Source organism: Hyperoodon ampullatus (genome assembly GCF_949752795.1).
Source record: "Hyperoodon ampullatus genome assembly, chromosome: 5".
Classification (NCBI taxonomy): Eukaryota; Metazoa; Chordata; class Mammalia; order Artiodactyla; family Ziphiidae; genus Hyperoodon; species Hyperoodon ampullatus.
Window position 1 is genome coordinate 24,164,906 of NC_136918.1, and position 13,019 is coordinate 24,177,924.

The 13,019-nt window shown below is 38.0% G+C and overlaps 1 protein-coding gene and 1 pseudogene across 2 annotated transcripts in view; one reads left to right on the forward strand and one right to left on the reverse strand.

The window, feature by feature from the left end:
- The window catches only part of LOC307053145 (elongation factor 1-alpha 1-like), a 60,177-nt pseudogene extending 53,696 nt beyond the window's left edge, over window positions 1–6,481 (forward strand). Inside the window, exons 4-5 of the transcript in view lie at window positions 678–891; window positions 5,153–6,481. The product of the transcript in view is annotated as an elongation factor 1-alpha 1-like (transcript). The remainder of the gene's footprint in view (window positions 1–677; window positions 892–5,152) is intronic.
- The window catches only part of LOC307052977 (ubiquitin-conjugating enzyme E2 E2), a 358,613-nt gene that overhangs the window by 231,618 nt on the left and 113,976 nt on the right, over window positions 1–13,019 (reverse strand). The window lies entirely within an intron of this gene.

The window sequence follows — 13,019 nt, forward strand, 5'->3', positions numbered from 1 at the left end:
TTTTGTGTACCATGGGTCATAAAATTCACTAAGCTCTGCCAATGAAATTAGTGTAGAAACATGTAATACGTTTGTCGTGATAAAATATTTTATATAACAAACCTCTTTAAAAGAAGGGGTGAAAATGAGTTTTGAATAGCTCCATGGACAGTATCAGTAAGTACCTTTGTAAAAAACTGAATAGTTGACACTTGTATTTTAGGATTTTTTTAAGGACATGAGTCTGTCAGAATCAAATTGATACACTTGTTCTATAACTATAAATTACAAAGTGATTTATTAAATTATATGGTTAAAGACAATGTCTTGCTTACAAGATCACTTTCATTTTGTTTATATCTCTCTCTTTTATTTCAAAGTAGCTGTCAGAATATCACAAGGGAACTGAAAACAAGTCTTTAAATACCTAATCATTTGTCTCTAAGAAAAGCAAAAAAGCACATCATACTCTTTAAGTTAACGTGCCACAAACCATCCTGGATCGAGTGCTTGCCTATGTTGGGCACAATACCCTGCCTGTTACACACAGTATCTCATTTAATCCCATTGTAACCCTGTGAGAACTGAGACTCAGATATAGTCAATAAACTGCCCAAGGACACTAAATTTTAGAAGCAAAATCTGAACCCTTGCGCTTGTTCTTTTCCTTTTGCTTTGCTGTTTCTGCGCTTTGGGAGGGGGTGGAAGTGCCAGGGACAAAGGAACTGATGGTGAAGGAGCCGTACCTGATCCCGCTCTGCCTTCAGCTTCTTTCAACTATTCAGCATGGTCAGTCTCACATTTCTTTCAGAGCTCATGCTTTGCTGCTTTTCACAGACTCTGGACAAGTTACTACTTTTGTGTCTCTGCTCATGTTTCTTGCACTGTTTCAGGATCGTGGTGTTGCTACACGTAGTGGCAGAGCACTGGTCCTGCCAGCTCAAGTGTAGTACTTGCTTTGAGAAACACAATTCTGGCAGGCTTGGGGGGTGTGGACGGACACAGGTAGGCTCGTAACCCGGCCATGCACCCTGGAGAGATCACCTCGGTTCCGGTTCCTCGGGCCTAAGTCAGGCATGAATGGGCTGGTGGTAGCCCACTGTGCAAGTTCCTTCTCTGAGAGAACAAAGCACTATCTAGTCATTCCCTCCTTTTGGAATTAAATGACAAGTAATGTCTAAATAACTTCTCTTGACCTTTGTAACTGTTATCTGTGGACTTTGGAAACTGCTTTAATGGTAGCATATTTGAAATGGACCTTGATCTACAAAATAAACATTTGTAGCTGTTAAAAACTACTATTTAAGAAACCGAACTTTTCATTTTTGCCCTTCTCCGGACACTGCAAAATGACACGCTTTTATCTTTGTGTAATTCTCAGTGAGCACTAAGATGTTTTTGGTTTTTACATAATTAAGCATTTTAATTAATTCAAAAATTACACTTGCCTCTTGAGAACACTTTGAAAATTTGGAATTCCAATGTATTTAGAAGGGGAAATTTTATGAAACACAGATAATGGAATTGAATATGAACTAACTTTCTAAACTCTGAACGTGGGAATACAAAGAAGACCTCTGAGCTGCCATGGAGCCAGGCCCTCACCTGGGTCCAGGACTGTCTTCCGGGTTAAGGTTGCAGGTTTCACATGCTTAGGTACCTGGTTTTTCCTCCTGCCAACTACAAGGGGAATCCCCACTTCATCCCGCCACAGTTATGAATTCCTGGAAAGATCAACCTAGGAGTCTGAAGAGCACTGAAAAGCATCTTTATTATATAGCACAGAGGGATAGTGTTCCCAACTACGGCCCTCTGCCATCCAAAAAAGTTTAACAAGCGTGTTTAGTTCACTCTTAGGAAAAAGGAGAGAGTGCTGTAATTTAGAAAGATTTCTGGTAAAAAAAAGTCTGAGTCCTTCCTCCTCCCTACCTCCCCTCTTCCTTATGTGACAGAGATTAATTGCTTTTCTACTGTGTGCCAGAGCTGTACTGAGTGCTGTGGACACAAAGATGACTAAAAACCATGTTCTTCGTCCTCAAAGAGTCTGCTATGTAATGGTTCAATAAACACATAAGCAAATAATTCAAATACAATATTACTGTTACCGGGTGTGTTCTAGATACTACTAAGGAGGCCAGAAGAAAGAATAATGAAGTCTTCCTGAGGAAGGGGTCAAGACCAGCTTCAGAATCATGGTGGATTTTCCAGCTAATACTTCATTCTCCAGTGGTGTCAAGATAAATGAGGTGTAACTATATTTGGAAAGATTACTAGCTTGGGATTTACCATGGTCATTCCTCTGGGATTTTAGTCTGTTAGTCTTTGCTAGAGAAGAAAAATAAAATTAAGAGTTATTTCAGGCTCTAGATGGGTCAATTTGTAAATTTTGTAGGAAGCAACTTGAACTCCTCAGAAGAAATTCCTTTTTATAAATTGAAGATATTGTTGGATATTCTTTATACTATAACCATAGAACCACTTTATATAAAATCATCTATTTGAGCATTAAGCAAGGGTAATACAGAGAACCATCTGTATCACTTTATGTAATTTAAAATTTTTAATAATTTTTATACAAACTTTTATTTCATATATAGTAGATACTTATTCTCTGAGGATAATTCCATGAAAAGGCTCCTTAAAGTGCAATCACTGAAAACTAGGATAAAACAGAGTAAATTGTGAAAAAATAAGCCAAAGAATAGAAAAATAACCTGATTTTAACTCAGTTAAGAAAATCTCTACTACAACTGAAACAGTGTTCTAATTAGAAGGATACTGAAAATTGAGTGTTTTATTGGCATGATTTTTTGTATGCCTGACAACACATTATTAACTTTTTTACTGCATATTTGGTTTTTACAGTATAATAAACACATCATTTTTACAAAAAATATTAAGGTGCTTCATCAGTTTTTCCAAGGGCCTCTCTCAGTCCTCTGACAGTCAAGTCACTCGTCAGAACTATTCTGTTGTCATCCTTGTTGGCTTTCCCGTTTATTGGTGGTTTGGAATGTGATCTCAGCAGTTCTTCATCATTTTAATTCATTTCATGAAATCTGAATAATTTCCAGTTTCACTTTATAGTCTAATTGAACTTGCCTTGTATTTGTTGAGAAACCAGTCTTTGATAGGATGAGCATACAGATAGACACTGGTATTAAACAGAAATAATGTTTGTGTTAGGACTAATTTTGTCAGTGGTCACTTCATTAGTATTTTCATTTTGTTATGGCTTTTGTTTCCCTATGTATTTTTTCATATTTTTAATTGTAGGAACTGGTATGGTATATTTCTTAACACCTAACAGAACATTTCATTTAATCTCTTTTAATTATTTTTATCATTATGTATGGAACTCACTTTATAAAAATTATAATCCTAACACAGAAACCAGCTAGATTATGAAAAAAGATGATGATGGTGGTGACAGCTGACATTTGTGAACCTCCTACTCTGCGCAGGCGCTCTACATGGCAGTATATAGAGTAATCCTTCCCACAACCCAGCAAGGTTAGTGTCAATCATCCTGACTTCATGGAGAAGGGAACTGAGGAAATTCACACAGGTGGGGAGTGTCTTAACAGTTTAAGACAAGCCATTCTAGTTCTCACGTTTGTGTTCTGCAATACAATGTCTTTCCTTGGTGTAAAGAAGCATCCACTTCAGAGTTTAAATACAGTTTTTGGTGCATATAATATGAAATTCATAAAAACTTGATCAGTCCACAGTTGTAGGAATACATTTCTAGATTTTTATATACTTTGTCTATTAAGAAACTGGTAAAAATGTTTCTTGCTCCTGTTTGTTATTGAGAGAGATTCCACAAATATATACTCCTGTCTCAGCCAATTCAAGATTCAAAAGGGAAGGAAAGATGTGGAATTAATGAAATTAGCTTTCTAAAACAAACCTCATAAAATATAGTAGTGTTTTAAAAAACTACCTGACCTCATGAAGTCAATCTAATACTAACAGCTTATTATTATAAAAGTGTCTATTTAATGGAACTTGTGATTGCCACTGGAATTGCAGTTATTTTACAATGTGTATTTTTCTATAACCCATTACTCTAGAATTACAAGATTCAGCTTTGATATATTCATGAGTTGAAGGAGGAAATACAGATATTTTACTCTTTTATAACTGCAGAATCTGGAATTTCAGATGGTAAATTTTCAGTTGTTTGAAAGTTTTATTTCTCATTCAAAGAACAGCTTTGATCATGGCCTTTGGTCAAAGATGCTGTTTTTATTGTTTAAAAAAAAAAGACTCTTCAACATCAAACAGTAGAGGAGGAAGCAGTCTAAAATTAGCCTGTTAGGTCAGGCACATAGAACTCTGTGGTCCCAGGAATAACGGCATTCCTAGAAAAATGCCTCTTAAGATGAGTAAAACTTCAGAAATTATTGCTTTATTGCCTTGGTTTTTTAAAAAACTGTTGTCCTCTAGCATGAATAACCAAATAATGATACATTTCACAGATAGAGCCATAAGGTGTCACTCAGCTTTCAGGCTTAGATCTTTTGGTTTCTTACACTCTCTCCTAAGAAAAATAATGGGATTACACTCTTGAAAGCTGTCCGATTCCTGTGAATTATCGGTTCATGTACATACCATCTTAGTTTTGGTGTAACATGTCCCCAGAGACTGGCGCTATGGTTGTTTCTCTAGCGCCATGAGCTACCAGACCTGCTGAGGTGTTGAGCATCCTTCTGGCATATGCTCTTAGAAATGGGGGAACTTCCATGCTGAAGCCAGCCATCCAGCTATCAGGTCTGGTTTTCTGCTCTGAATGCAGTCTGTCTTGCATTAGAGGCAGGCATTAAGGTCCCTTGAGTTGCCTACTTGGGTAGCAATGTACAGAAGGGAGAAATTCCACTTTCATTGCATCCAGTGATCTTTTTACAAAGCATGAGGACCGATCTTTTGCAATTCTAGCCTAGTTAGTGTAATTGCAGCTATAGTCGTATTTATTTAGGCTCCCAATCCCTAAATCAACCTTCTACACTGGGAATTTCAGATTAATTTTAGGTTAACGTTATATCACCTTAAAGAAAATCCTTTCATTTTTTTGCAAGAGGTTTACTGCCACAACAGGTGTCATAAGAAACCACTACAAATCTAAGCCAAAATGGGAAAGAAAAAAACTCCATCTTCACTGGACACACAGATTTGGGCAAATCTACCACCACTGGCCATCTGATCTACAAATGTGATGGGACTGACGAAAGAACTATTGAAAATTTTGAGAACCAGGCTGTTGGAGATGGGAAAGGTCTCTTTCAAGTATGTTTGGGTCTTGGATAAACTGAGAGCTGAATACGAGTGTAGCATGACCACCGATATCTCCCTGTGGAAATTCAAGACCAGCAAGTGTGATGTGACCATCACTGATGCCTCAGGACACAGAGACTATCGAAAACATGATGGCAGGCACATCTCAGGCTGACTGTGCTGTTCTGATTGCTGATGCAGGCACTGGTGAATCTGAAGCAGGTGAATGGGCAGACCTGTGAGCATGCTCCTCTGGCTTACACACTGGGTATGAAACAACTAGTTGTTAGTGTTAACAAAATGGATTCCACTGAGCCAGCCTGCAGCCAGAAGAAAAACAAGGAAATCATTAAGGAAGTCAGCACCTACATTAAGAAAACAGGCTCCAACCCTGACACAGCAGCATTTGTGCCACATTCTGATTGGAATGGTGACAACATGCTAGAGCCAACTGCTAACATGCCTTGGTTCAAGGGATGGGAACGCACTGGTAAAGACAGGAATGCCAGTGGGACCACACTCCTTGAAGCTCTGGACTGCATCCTGCCAACAACACATCCAACTGACACGCCCTGCGTCTGCCCCTCCAGGACGTCTACAAAATTGGTGGCAAACGTGGTAGTGTCCCCACGGAGGCTTGTGTTTTCAAATCCAGTGTGGTGGCCACTTTTGCTCCAGCCAACTTTGCAACTGAAACAAAGTCTGCTGAAATGCACCATGAAGCTTTGAGTGAAGCTCTTCCTGGGGACAACATGGGCTTCAATGTCAAGAACTTGTCTGGCAAAGATGTTCATCACGGCAACAGCAACATGGCTGTTAACAGCAAAAGGACCCACAAATGGAAGCAGGTGGCTTCACGGCTCAGGGAATTATCCTGAGCCATGCAGGGCTAATCAGTGCTGGCCATGCATCTGTGCACAACTGTCACACAGCTCACCCCGCTTGCAAGTTTACTGAGCTGAAGGAGAAGCTTGATCGCCGTTCAGGGAAGAAGCTGGAAGATGGCCCTAAATCCTGGAAATCTGGTGATGCTGCTATGGTTGATATGGTTCCTGGCAAGCCCATGTGTGTTGACAGCTTCTCTAAATACCCTCCTCTGGGTCATTTTGCTGTTTGTAACATGTGACAAACAGTTGCTGTGGGTGTCATCAAAGCAGTGGACAAGAAGGCAGCTGGAGCTGGCAAGGTCACCAAGTCTGCCCAGAAAGCTCAGAAGGCTAAGTGAATATTATCCCTAATACTTGCCACCCTAGTCTTAATCAGTGGTGGAAGAACGGTCTCAGAGCTGTTTCTCTCAACTGGCCATTTAAGTTTAACAGTAAAAGAGTGGTTAATGATTACAGTTCACCATTAAGCTTTCAGAAGAAAAGGAGAGTGTTTTGTGGACCATTTGTTTGTGAATGTGGCGGTTTTAAGTTATTACTTTTTTAAATCAGTACTTTTTAATGGAAACAACCTGACCAAAAATCTGTCATAGAATTTTGAGACCCATTAAAACAAAGTTTAATGAGGAAAACAATCCTCCCAAATCTCTTAGATATTTTATATCTGTTGCCTCTTTAGATACTAATAGCATCACGTAGGAAGTGGAAAATACAAGCTCTTTCCATTGTTAATTACCATTTTAGACCTGTGAAAATTTCTCAAAAGCTCTATCAACTCAGTCCCCAGAACATGTTTCTGCTCTCTTCCATGTTTTGTTTCCCCATCTTTTTTTTTTTTTAACCAAAAGCAGGGGTTTTTTTACTTTTAATTTTTAAATTTTTTTATTGAAGTATAGTTGATTTACAATGTTGTGTTAATTTCTGCTCTACAGCAAAGTGATTCAATTATACATATATATATATATATATACATTCTTTTTCATATTCTTTTCACTATGGTTTATCACAGGATATTGAATATAGTTCCCTGTGCTGTACAGTAGGACCTTGTTGTTTTTCCATCCTGTATATAATAGTTTGCATCTACTAACCCCAAACTCCCAGTCCATCCCTCCCCCAACCCCCACCCCTGGCAACCACAAGTCTGTTCTCTATGTCCATGATTCAGTTTCAGTTTCATAGATAGGTTCATTTGTGTCATATTTTAGATTCCACATATAAGTGATATCATATAGTATTTGTCTGACTTACTTCACTTAGTATGATAATCTCTAGGTCCATCCATGTTGCTGCAAATGGCATTATTTCATTCTTTTTTATGGCTAGGTAATATTCCATTGTATATATGTACCACATCTTCTTTATCCATTCATCTATTGATGGACATTTCAGTCGTTTCCATGTCTTGCCTATTGTGAATGGTGCTGCTATGAACATAGGGGTGCATATATCTTCTTGAATTATAGTTTTTTCTGGATCTATGCCCAGGAATGGGATTGCTGGATCATATGGTAACTCTATTTTTAGTTTTCAAAAAGCAGGGTTTGTTTTGTTTTGCTTTTGCTTTGTTTCAGTGAACCTAATGACCCTGCATCATTAATTTTTTCTCTTAACCTGTCTACATTCTTTGTACAACTTTTTGTCTTTTCACAGCTCTACATTACTTTCCTGCCAGATTTCCTTTCCTGTCTTTGTCCTAAGTTTGTCCCTGTCCTGAATCGCTATCAAGGCCTTTCCTGTGGCACTCACTCCAGTGAGGCTGTGCTCACCCTGAGGGCAGTGGGCACCTGGCCCTACTACCCAGCAGCTAATCATCAACACACAAAATGTGGAAATGGATTGGCTATAGACAATAGTGTTCACTTAGATGATTAAAGAAACGGACTAAATTTAAAACAAAGTAAACCCCACACGGGAATCTAGGAACAGAATGCCCTGGTTTTTTATATGCAGCCTTTCTATATAAAGTATTCCAGGAAATAGGACAGAATCAAATTCATGATAGTTAAAAGCTTTCTAAATAAATGTTTACTATATTTTCATAGGAAGGGTGTGAAAGGAAGAATGGATAGGTGTGCTCTGTGATATGGTGAGAAAACAAGGAGCCGTGAGGACGGCATTTTGATATTTAAGGACCGGGTTGTGGAATGAGGAAATCCTAAGCTCCACCAGTGGTGGAGGTGGAGCTACTGGATTCATTTGAATATAGAGAGAAAAGATGTTGTTGAGTTCTGGAAATGGGAAGAAAAAGAGGTGAAGACAACCAAAGAACGCCTCCAGTGGAAGATGCCAGGAGGAAGATGAACAGGCAAACAAAAACTTCCTGAGCGTAACTTTCTCATAAAAAGGGAAGAGAGGAGAAGTGAAAGCAGAAAAGAAGAATCAATGTGGCTATTGCTTATAAAATTTTAAGTTTTCAAAAGATGTACTAGTTATTAAATTAGAGTGTCACTAGCACTTTTTCTATGTGATGAAATCTACAACCAGTTATGAACATATCTTTAATGAATGGTGTTTTAAGATGTTAAATACCTATACCCTACATACAGTATTATGGATATTTTATATTTTTCATTCAATGTCACTGATTTGTTCTCAGATTTTCTCAATTACCCATATTCTCAAAGTAGCAAGTTTTCTGCTAAGGCAACTATGTCACTGTTATTTAATTACCTACTTATCCATAAAATAAGAGCTGTTTTCCATTTAACTGGGTATGAGAGAATGAGGCCAACAGCAGAAGAGAAGTGCTCTGGAAACACACTGGGGAGAGGAGGCAATTGCTTGTTGCAACTACATGCAACAAGCCTGTGACTGTAACACTGATATGGTCGTTCACATAGAACTGGAGGCGAATTGAGAACAAGTAGAGAATCAAACTTCTGAATAATAACAGACATGGTTTTGAGAGGCATGAGGGAACTTTCTGGCATGGTGATAATGTCCAGAACTTTGGTCTGATTGCTGACCACATGGGTTTATTCCTATCTTAACAGTCACTGAGCTGTATGATGTATAAATAAAACTTAACGTTTACACATTTTACTCTATGTAAGTTACATCTTACTTTTCTAAAGGTGGGGGGAAAACTCACCTGAATTCTAATGGGTACTTCAGACTAAGATATTATTTTAGTTTTTATTATTTCTACTGGATATACACTGAGTATCATCTTTGAACTTTTCTTTAAAGGGATACCCTAGGAAGAAAAACTAGCCAATATATTTCATTTATAACTGTCATGAGCTGAAATTTCCCATCACTAACCTCTGTTTCAGATTCCCACTGTTGCTTCTGCACTATTAGTTGGTGTCAGCAGGGGGTTAACAGCACTCAATTTAACCTTGCTATTTGTACTCTGTTTTGATTTTTTTCTTTTTTTCCTAATTTAACTTCCTTACATGGTTTCCCCCATTTTAAAGATCGTGCATGCACCATGGGGTCTGTACACTGAACGACCGTAGTGCAGATAAGCACACAATAAAAGCACATTTAAAGGTAATGTGGAGCTATAAGACCTTTCTTTTTTTCTGGGAGCAAAGAGGTATTGCTGTGAAATCACTGGAACAGGAGAAAAACTGAGCAAGTCTACTCATGCTGTTATTTTTCTGAGAAGATTACAGACCTGTCTAAAATACGCATGACTCAGACAGGTATAGATTAATTATAGGTTATATGTCCAGACAGAGGGGCATCTCTGTGACTGTCCTACCTGCAGCTCGCCATGCACACAGGCTTCTCAGCCGAAGCACTTCCTCTCTTCCCCCCACTTTAAAATTCTAGAACCTGTTGTGCCTGGGGCCAAATCCACTACTGTTCTCCCAATTCCCTCTCCTTCCCCTCTTGCCTGACCTGCCCCCCTTCCTTGTCCCTTCAATCCTATCAATGTTGACCCCTTCTGATTCAAAACACAGCCTCCAGCAGCAGAATGGGGGAGAACAGGAGAACTGAAGAGGGCGGTGCTGAAACCCCAGATCCGTCCTTTCCCCCTCCAGAATCCTGGTGAACTTAAACATTCACCACTCTTATGAATGGTCTTTTTTCTTTTAACTTTATTTATTTATTTTTACTGAAGTACAGTTGATGTACAATATGATATAAGTTACTGGTGTACAATATAGTGATTCACAGTTTTTAAAGGTTATGCTCCATTTACAGTTATTATAAAATATTGGTTATATTCCCTGTGTTGTATATATCCTTGTAGCTTATTTTATATCTAATAATTTGTACCTCTTACTCCCCATTGCTATATTACCCCTTCCCACTTCTCTCTCCCCCTGCTGGTAATCCCTAGTTTGTTCTCTGTTATCTGTGAGTCTGCTTCTTTTTTATTGTATTCACTAGTCTGTGGTATTTTTTAGATTCCACATATAAGTGATATCACACAGTTTTTGTCTTTGTCTGACTTACTTCACTTAGTATGATAATATCTAGGTCCATCCGTGTTGCTGCAAATGGCATTATTTCATTCTTTTCTATGACTGAGTAATAATTCCATTGTACATATATACCACATCTTCTTCTTCCATTTATCTATTGATGAACATTTAGGTTGCTTCTGTATCTTGCCTATTGTAAATAGTGCTGCTATGAACACTGCGGGTGCATGTCTCTTTCTGAATTACTGTTTTTGTTTTTGGTTTGTTTTGGATATATACCCAGGAGTGGAATTACTGGGTCATATGGTAGTTCTATTTTTAGTTTTTTGAGGAACCTCCCTACTGTTTTCCACAGTGGCTGCACCAATTTACATTCCCACCAACAGTGCACAAGGGTTCTTTTTTCTCCACAATCTCACCAACATTTATTTGTGTTCTTTTTGATAATAGTCATTCTGACAGCTGTGAGGTGATATCTCCTTGTGGCTTTGATTTGCATCTCCCTGGTGATTAAGGATGTAGAGCATCTTTTCATATGGCCTGTTGACCACCTGCATTTCTTCTTTGGAAAAATGTCTATTAAGTTCTTCTGCCTATTTGTTAATCAGGTTGTTTGTTTTTCTGATGCTGAGCTGTGTGAGCTGTTTGTATGTGTTAGATATTAATCCCTTATCAGTAGTATCTTATGAATGGCCGTTGTTTTTCTCTGAGTGTGTACTGAGTAAAACACCAGATTGGCAGAAATGGCTCAAATTCTGGCAATCCCATAAGAGACTCTCCCTTGGAGTTTAAACAGGAAGGAGAGCCCAGCTTCCCTGTCCTCAGCCCGCAATTCCCTTCATTTCCAACCCCCCCCCCCTTTTGGACAATTCCAGCACATTCCTCTCCTAGTCTGGGGCCTGAGCTTCCACTCATTTCATCTTCATGTGCTGGGCGCCAGGCACCAAAGTGAAAACAACAACAAAAACACGTCCAGTGACTTGGAGGTGAGGGAGACCCAGATCTCAGGGAAACATGCATTCCAGTTATCCCAAGCAGGGATCCTGAAAGCACTTCTCCACAGATGCATTGCTTTGGTAATTAGGGAGTATAATAATTCAGGGACTATTCTACTATAATATTGTAATAGTCTACTACTGCACTGGGTGATATATATCCTGGTTTATACCTGTTGTCCTGGCATATTTATTTTTAGTAACAGCATCCCCTTTCACTCCCCAAAAGTTTGGCAGATAAATTATATGTTCACTCGAGTCATAACAAAATGGACCTCTCAGGGGAAGTTGGGATTGTTTAACAAAAACCCAAAATATAAGCAAATGACATTAAGTCAATGTGGTAATAGTTATGTTTGAAAGTATTACAAATGCAAATGTTCATTAAATGTTCTTCAAAACAAAACAAAAAACTCTTTGGAAAGAGGACTGTTATTACTATGATGTAATTTGTACATGATGCCTACAGCACTGCTATATAATTAATGTAGAATAATCACCTAGTATTTAAAACATTAAGTCAGATGGCATAAAATCTTCATAAAAGAATAAACATTTCAATTGGGAATTTTTCAGCTTTAACAATAAACTTAAATGTTTAAATTTTTCTTGTTGCCAGTTCTTTATAATTAAAGGTAGCCAATCATGGACCGTCAAGAGTACTGACTTTAAAATTTGACAGATGTTTTACATTTATCTTTCTTTTTACCTTTGTAAAAGACATTGCCTCCTATAAATTATACTGCACATTTAAATGTATAGGTATGAATCTGGATTAGTAAAACATGCTTTAGTAAGAAAACAGTTTGTTTTCTGATTTAATGCTAATCAACCATTGTTAATGTGCTATAAAATACTACTTAAGAGAGATACCGATTCCAATTAATAAAGTTAATGGCCTCAGTTGTCTCATCTTGCCTTAGTCTAGGACATTAAGCATGCAGAACCCATAATTTAATTACCACCTGTTAATATTGGCTCTAAGTTCATTCCTCTCCTTTCAGGATGTAACTCAGAAATGAGCCAGTTAAAAACCATTATTTTCCTTCTCAAAACACCAGACTGCTAACTACACCCACAGGATACTGATCACAGATTTGCTGGGACTTTCAAGATGGAATTTGCTGCCTCTTGCCTTTAGGGATTGCTAAATAAAATTATTATGTTTGTCCGTTTGTTGTTCTAATTGTTTAAATCTCTAGATTCTATAAAGAGACTATATTTTCTTCCTTTAATATATTTATATACCTTTAAAACCATTCAAGAAGTGGAGAGTTATGTCTTTCTATAATAATAAAGGGCAAAAATAAAAAGAAATCTACACCCTTATTCCTATTTGGACATCATGAGATGTGAAAAAACATCATAGGATGTGGCACAGAAAGAGGGTTACCTTATCATGAAAACCCATTGATATGCACTGGAGAAACATACCATTCATTTACAGGAATTTATTAGAAACTTTGTCCCCTGTACCCTCCTGATCTATGTACATTCCACTG